An 8,764-nucleotide genomic window follows, 5' to 3' on the forward strand; every position below is an offset into this window, starting at 1 on the left:
TTATTAATAATAATAATAATAATAATAATAATAATTCAAGATTCAAGATTCAAAGTGTTTATTGTCATATGCACAGTAAAGAAACACGTTTCCCTGTACAATGAAATTCTTAATTTGCTGTCCACTCAAAAACACCAGCATAAAGTAGAAAAGTATAAATATACATAAGAAAAATATAAATATTACAAAGAAACTAAAATAACATATATGCATAAAATAAGTGTAAACATATGCATATATGCAAGGAATGAGAATATTACAAAAAAACTAACATAACATATATGCATAAAATAAGTGTAAACATATGCATATAAACAAGAAATAAGAACTGTACATAAAGTGAATACTGGTTGTGCAATTTAACAGATTTAAAGTGACAGTGTAACCAGGTGACAGGATTATTGTAGTCCTGTTCAGCTGTTGAGGATTCTGATGGCAGTGGGGTAAAAAGAGTTCTTTAGACGGGTTGTCCTGCATTTGGCACTCCTGTACCTCCGTCCTGAGGGCAGGAGTGTAAACAGTCCATGTTGTGGGTGGGTGCTGTCTTTGATGATGGTGATCCTGTGGACTCTGCGGTGGTAGATGCTGTGCAGTGAGGGCAGTGGGGACCTGGTGATCCTCTCAGCTGTCTTTACCACTCTCTGCAGGCGTTTGCGGTCCATGGCTGTAGTGCTGCCGTACCACGCGCTGATGCAGTTGGTCAGACTGCTCTCCACGACATAGCTGTAGAAGTTGCTGAGGATCTTTGTCGACATGCCAAACTTCCTCAGCCTCCTCAGAAAATACAGCCGTTGCTGTGCTTTCTTGAGCAGCTGTGTTGTGTTGGTGGTCCAACCCTAATAATAACAATAATAATCATAATGATAATAAAAGTATAATAAAGATAACAATAATAATAATAATAATAATAATAATAATAATAATAAAAATTACATAATAAAGATAATAATAACAACAACAACAATAATAATAATAATAATGATATTAATAAAAAAACTGTTCATGTTTTTTTTTCTTTTTCATCCTTTACTTTTTCAGATGACAAAGCCTAAAAAGCAGGGCGAGTGCCCTATCTGTGGGAAGGTCCTTGTGTCCGTGGCCAAGCACCTAAGGCTCAGCCACAATTTGGTGAACCCAAAGGAGAGGGCCATCATAAACAACCTGGCAACAGGGAGGACCCGAGTGCCACCGGGGCCCTGCCCTGTCCCTCTGTGTGCGCCTTACATGTTAAATCTTGAAAAGCACATCAGGGCCCACAAGGACCTAACTGCTGGCCGGATTCAGGCGGAACTTCTGTCGATTAAGCGGAGGACGGCCCTTAAATTGCTGGCCGAATTGAGGGCCAGTAACACCACACCTCCGATGGTGTCCTTATTGGACATCTCGGATGCAGATGAGGACCCAGAGGAGGGGGTGTCTGGTTCCTTTGCAGGAACCAGATGTGCATGAATGCAAGGGCAAGGGTCCGAGAGCTGGAGAGGAAGCTGGAGGTGACGCGTCTCAATGCTGACCTCATTGTGATGAATGAAAAAAACATAGTAATTATAGATTCTATCCATGTTTAATGTCTTTGAATAATGCAATCATTGCGTTGTCAATAATTGTAGTCCTGTTTTCTTTTGCTGTTTGTTTTTCCCTCTTCAGAGACAGCTGAGAGCGTTCCAAAAAGTAGCTCCGCGTCGCCAGCGCCCCAGCCTTGAGCAGCTGTTTGCGCAGCCCCCTGCCCGGCCAGCAGTTAGCTCCTCCTCCTCATCTGGGAGTGAGGAGGAGGAAGAGGAGGAGCAGCAACAGCCGTCCCCTGCTCCGGTCCTTCCTCACTCTGACTCAGAGGAAGAGGAGGAGGAGGAAGAAGATGAGCCGCCACGGCTGCTGCTGAAGAGGGTGGAAAAGCAGCGACACCTTTCCTCTCCCCGTCAGGTGAGAAGATAATAGAGTAGTGTAATTCATTGTCATTATCATTATCATTTTGCCCAAGTCCAAAGTACTTAACTTAATTCAACTCCCGACAGAAGAAGAAGAAGAAGAGGCAGGAGGAGGAAGAGGAAGAGGAGGCGGACACAGCCTATGAGGAGGTTAGTGTAGAATCATTGAGCACATGTGGTCATGTGGTAGAGGTGTTATTGATGTTTTGTTTTGCTTTTCCAGGAGAGTGAGCAGTCACGTTGGACACGTGAACAACATAAACTGTTCCGTGCTATGCGGCCATATTTCTCTGGCCGAAGCAGGGGCTCGTTAATTCGGGCCATTGAGTTTGGCACCTCCATGAGTAAGAGTTAACACATTGTGTATGTGTGCAGGTGTGTGTTGAGTGTTTTCTCGCTACATTCATCGTCATGTGTGTTTCATCATTTCAGATGCATACATGGAGGAGTATGCTCAATTTACATACTGCCCCGAGGGAACGAAAAAAATGAGGGAGAATGCTCAGACGAAGGTCAGCCGGGCCAAGGTCTTTGTAAAATATCTTTGCCTCGGCTGCCCTTCCCTGACGCTTTGGGACTGGACATTTTTGTTCAACGTCCCCCTCCTGAAGTTGTAAGTAGTGAATGCATGGAGGATAAGCATGTTCCTTCTTTGCAAGTCTTTTGCTTAGGGTTTGATGATGATGATGATGATGAAGTATTGGAAAGATGTGACTGAAACTAAATCCAGACTGGTCTTCTTTCTACAGTTACCCTGCTCTCCTGCGCAATGTTGGCCTGGCCCCAACGACAGTTGCGCTGTATGTGGGCCAGGCCATCTCGTTCCTCGAACACCTGAGGGACACACTGCCAAAGTACTCCCGCCTGAAAAGTTCCCAGGTCAATGTCCTCGTGAGGGAGTTGCGAAAGGTTTACAGAGACATTGGGAGGAAACTCCTTGGACACCAGTCGCTTGTTAAACAGGACAAGCAGCAGCGGCTGGTGTCCAAGGAGGACCTGGCCCAGTGTCAGGCCTTGGCCAGGGCGAAAATGCCTGAATTGCATAGTGAGTCTGTATTGCCTCTCTCTCTCTTTCTCTCTCACACACTTTTTGTCAGAGCCTAAAAGCTTTAAGTGTGCATGTCCAAGGGTTCTCTTCTCTCTCTTACTCTAATTACAGAGGACATGAGAAAGGCGCCAGCCAGAGACCCCAGGACCCGCTACAGGTTCTTTGGCTACCTGGCGGCCTACCTTTTGTGTATATATGGCCACAGGTCAGGAGTGCTCACGAAAATTAAAGTAAAAGAGGTCAAGGACGCCTTGGGAGACGAAAGGGCGGGCTACCTGGTGAATGTAAGTATCATTTTATTCTCATTCCCAAACTTTTCCCAACACTTAGACGTCAATTTTTGTTCATGTACCACACTTACAAATTGGCGGTGTCATACTTTGTCTCCTGCAGGTGATGGAGCACAAAACTGTTAGAAAATTTGGCATGGCGCAGATTTATCTAACAAGTGAAGAATATGGGTGGTGCACCGAGTGGCTCCGCTTCCGACAGCGGGCGGTCCCCACAAACCATTACTTTTTCTCCGCCCTTGGCCGCGGCGAGGCCAAGGATCTGGTCAAGTATTTCCGGAAGGCCTGGAAAGAGATGGGCTTGAGGGGATCGCCCACCCTCATGGACATTAGGTCGGCGGTGGCTACCTATGTAAGTGTCAAAAACACATGATGAGGATTTGGTCAATTTGTGGACTGTCAGTTGTGTTCGTCTCACTGAAACTTGTTCATTAATGCCTCATTTTCTTTTCTCTAGAATTTCGAATCCAACGATTCAGAGGTACGCCAGCATGTGGCAACGTTCATGTGCCGTGATGTTAGGACACAAGAACGCTTCTAATCCCTCCACATCACCTTGACCCGAGCGAAGCAGATGAGGGAGCTCTTTGTGTGCATGTCACTAAGAAGAGGAACACATGCTCCCTCATCTGCTTCCACTGTGTCCTCCACCTCTGTGCCCTCCACCTCCACGCCCTCCACCTCTGTGCCCGCCATCTCCACGCACTACACTGCAGAGGAGGAGATGGATCAGAAGGTAAGTTAAAATAAAACCTTGCAATTGCTATCACACCACAGTCCAAGTTCACTAAGCTCATGTGTACCTTTTCTTTGTTTTGAAGCTTACCCCACGGAAGTATGGGCCCTCTCCCTCACAGCTGCTGGTCAAGAAAATCAAAGTGAGGCTTGGCTTCAGCCCAAGAAAGAAATATCCGTCCAGGGCCAGGAGGACATGAGTGTCTGTGTGTGTGTGTGTGAGTGTGTTAAAAAAATAAATAAATAAATAAATAAATTAAAAAAAAACAACCCAAAAAAAAAACAAAAAACAAACAAAAAAAAAAAGGTTCAGTGTGTCTATTTTTTATTTTTGTTGTATTTTTCTTGTTTCTGTTCTAGTTTTTATTTTGTTGTATTTTTTGGTTTTGTTTCTTGTATTTATTTTTGTTGTATTTTTTTGTTTTGGTTCTAGTTTTTATTTTGTTGTATTTTTAGGGTTCGAGCAACAAGGTTGCAAGAACCCTATTGAAACTGGAAGGATTATTATTATTATTAGGGACCGAGCACTCTCACAGTGTGCGAGGACCTATTGAAATTCTAGCAACATGGACCGAGCACTAACACAGCAGTGTGCAAGGACCTAGGACCGTGCACAAACACAGTAGTGTGCAAGGACCGAGGACCGGGCACGCACACAGTGCGCGCGGGGTCCGAGCCCACGCAGTGGGCGAGTACATATTGTTATTCCAGGAATTATTAGGGTTCGAGCAACTTGGTTGCAAGAACCCAATTGTAATTGTAACTAGTACCGCAAGCGGTAATTAACGGGTTCGAGCTTGACGGCTCGCGAGTCCCCATGAGTTTGTTGTTGTAGCGAAATACCAGACGTCATATTGTCTGCCGTCAACAGGGGGCACTGTTTTTGAAAGTGAATATTTTCATATAGGCATCTTCAGGGATTGACTATCATCAATCCTAGCAAGTTTGGTTCAGATTGGAATAGCATTCGCAAAGTGGTAGCAGTTTGTTTTTTGTCGCAAATATCTGACTTTGCAGTGTTGTCATTGCAACATTGTTGAACAATTTGTTATCATATTAGGCACGCATCATCTACCATGTGTTTTAAATGTTTTCCCAAATTTTGAGTTTGATACAAGGAAATTTGTTAAAGTTATAAGGGAAATTGTGAACTTGTACTTTCTGTTACCACCAGGTGGCGCTGTTTCCAAAATTTACAGTTTTTGCATAGGCATCTTTAGCAAAAGCCCATCATCGATCATCACAAGTTTGGTTAAGATCTGACCTTCCATCGCAAAGTTATAAGAGTTTGTTGTTGTAGCGAAATACCAGACGTCATATTGTCTGCCGTCAACAGGGGGCACTGTTTTTGAAAGTGAATATTTTCATATAGGCATGTTCAGGGATTGACTATCATCAATCCTAGCAAGTTTGGTTCAGATTAGAATAGCATTCGCAAAGTGGTAGCAGTTTGTTTTTTGTCGCAAATATCTGACTTTGCAGTGTTGTCATTGCAACATTGTTGAACAATTTGTTATCATATTAGGCACGCATCATCTACCATGTGTTTTGAATGTTTTCCCAAATTTTGAGTTTGATACAAGGAAATTTGTTAAAGTTATAAGGGAAATTGTGAACTTATACTTTCTGTTACCACCAGGTGGCGCTGTTTCCAAAATTTACAGTTTTTGCATAGGCATCTTTAGCAAAAGCCCATCATCGATCATCACAAGTTTGGTTAAGATCTGACCATCAATCGCAAAGTTATAAGAGTTTGTTGTGTGTTGCGAAATACCAGACTTCCTAGTGTTTGCCACCACCAGGAGGCGATGTTTTCAAAATTTACAGTTTTTGCATAGACATCTTTAGCAAGGGCCCATCATCGATTGTCACTTGTTTGGTTAATATCGGACCTTCTATCGCAAAGTTATAAGAGTTTTGTTGCATGTGGCGAAAATCTTAAATTTTCACCAACTTTGACGCCCCCTTTCTCGTACGCCATGATACTTATTAAAAAGTTTTCAGGAACTTTAGATCCTCAACTTGTCCACAGTGACCTCAGCAAGTTTGAAGGTGATCCCATGAAAGCTCTATGACAAGTGCGTTCACATACCATTGGTGTGAAATGGCCAAAATCTGCAAAAAATGTACTTTCAATCCAAGATGGCGGCTTTCCTGTTCGTTTTAGAGCTTCGGCTACGCTGACTTTTTTGACCGTCTGGACCTAAGGAACGCGTGAGTACCAAGTTTTGTGCATGTACATTCAACGTGCTCCTCAGGAGGACAAGTTTTACGGGTTGTAAGAGTTTCACCTTTTGTTGTGAAAAATATGAATGAACACCAACTTTGGCGCCCCCTATCTCGTACACCAGCGATATTTTAAAAAGCTTTCAGGAACTTATGCTCGGCAACTTGTTCACAGTGACCTCACCAACTTTCAAGGTGATAGCATAAAAACTCTAGGATTAGTTCATTCAAATATCAGGTGTCATAGTGTCTGCTGTCACCAGGGGCGCTGTTTTTGAAAGAGAATATTTTCATATAGGCGTCTTCAGGGCCAGATTATCATCAATCAGAGCAAGTTTGGTTCAGATCGGACTCGGATTCGTAAAGTTGTAGCAGTTTGTTTTTTGTCACAAATATCTGACTTTGCAGTGTTGCTGTGGCAACACCGTTGAACGATTTGTTATCATATAAAGCACGCATAATCGACCATGTGTTTTGAATGTTTTCCCAATTTTTGAGTTTGATACGATTAACTCTGTAAAAGTTATAACCGAAATGTTTATTTTTTGGATTTTCTGTTACCACAAGGAGGCGCTGTGCTAAAAATGTACAGTTTTTCCACAGACTTATTCAGCAAAGGTCCATCATCAACCCTAGGTAATTTGGTTGGGATGTGACCTTCTATCGCAAAGTTATAAGAGTTTTGTTGCCTGTGGCGAAACATTAAAATTTTCACCAACTTTGCCGGCCCCTTACTCTTACGCCATAATACCTATTGAAAAGATTTTGATACCTTTGGATCCTCAACTTGTCAAAAGTGACCTCACCAAGTTTGAAGGTGATCCCATGAAAGTTCTAGGACAAATCTGTTCAAATATCATTGGTGCAAAATGGCCAAAATCAGCAAAGCATTTACTTTCAATCCAAGATGGCGGCTTTCCTGTTAGTTTTAGAGCATAGGCTACGCTGACTTTTTTGACCGGCGTGACCTAAGGAACGCGTGTACCAAGTTTTGTGCATGTACATTAAACGTGCTCCTCAGGACCACAGGTTTTAGGGGGTGGAGCAGTTTTTTGGGCCGTCCACTTTCACCAGGGGGCGCTGATTTTGACTTGAAATATTTTCACATAGGTTTGTTCAGGGCCAGACTATCAACAATCCTAGCAAGTTTGGTTCAGATTGGACCAGGATTGGCAAAGTTGTAACAGTTTTTTTTTTGTAGTATTTTCTACCACCACCGGGAGGCGCTGTTTTCAAAATGTATTGTTTTCGGCAATATAGTCGCCTTTAGCAACTACCCATTATCAATCATAGGAAGTTTGGTTGGGATTGGATCTTCCATCGCAAAGTTATAAGAGTTTTGCTTTTTGTTGTGAAAAATAGGAATTTACACCCACTTTGGCGCCCCCTATCTCGTACACCATGAGACATTTTTAAAAACTTTTGATAACTTAAGCTCCTCAACTGGTTCACAGTGACCTCACCGAGTTTAAAGGTGATAGCACAAGAACTCTAGGATTAATTCCTTCAAATACCAGAGGTCATATTGTCTCCGTCACCAGGGGGTGCTGTTTTTGAAAGTGAATATTTTCATATAGACGTCTTCAGGGCTGGACTATCATCAATCCTAGCAAGTTTGGTTCAGATTGGACTAGGATTAGCAAAGTTGTAGCAGTTTGTTTTTTTGTCGCAAAAATCCGACTTTGCATCATTACCATGGCAACATCATGTAACTCTACGCCATCATATTGAGCATGCATCATCTACCTTGTGTTTTGGGTGATTTTTACCAATTTTGAGATTGATACGATAATCTCTGTAAAAGTTATTCCCGAAATTGTAAAAGTAACTTTTTTTTTTAATTTTCTGCCACCACCAGGAGGCGATGTTTACAAACTTGACAGTTTTTGCATAGGCCTCTTCAGCAAGGGCTCATCATCAATCGCCACAAGTTTGGTTAAGATCGGACCTTCCATCGCAAAGTTATAAGAGTTGTGTTGCCTGTGGCGAAAATCTTAAATTTTCACCAACTTTGACGCCCCCTTTCTCGTACGCCATGATACTTATTAAAAAGTTTTCATTAACTTTAGATCCTCAACTTGTCCACAGTGACCTCACCAAGTTTGAACGTGATCCCATGTAAGCTCTGGGACAAGTTCGTTCAAATACCCATGGTGCGAAATGGCCAAAATAGGCCAAAAATGGGCGTTCAACCCAAGATGGCGGCCTTCCTGTAGGACTTACAGCGGCGCTAGCACGGACTTTTTGGACCGTCCTGACATGTTTAACATGTGTACCGACTTTCGTGCATGTACGTGAAACACGAGAAAAATCGGCCTGATGAAAGCTGTTTTTCATTTTCGTAAGCGCCGCCCACTTTCAATTTTGTACGCAGTGTCCCCGAAGTACTATCAGACGTAAATTTACACCAGGTTTGATGCACTCGCAAAAATTGGTGAGTTTTCGTGTATGGGAAAGGCCTCAAAAAGGCGATTCATTTAGAGGAATAATAATAATAATAATAACTAGTACCGCAAGCGGTAATTAACGGGTTCGAGCTTGAC

The sequence above is a fragment of the Solea senegalensis genome, unplaced genomic scaffold, assembly GCF_019176455.1.
Source record: "Solea senegalensis isolate Sse05_10M unplaced genomic scaffold, IFAPA_SoseM_1 scf7180000014839, whole genome shotgun sequence".
In the NCBI taxonomy this organism is placed as follows: Eukaryota; Metazoa; Chordata; class Actinopteri; order Pleuronectiformes; family Soleidae; genus Solea; species Solea senegalensis.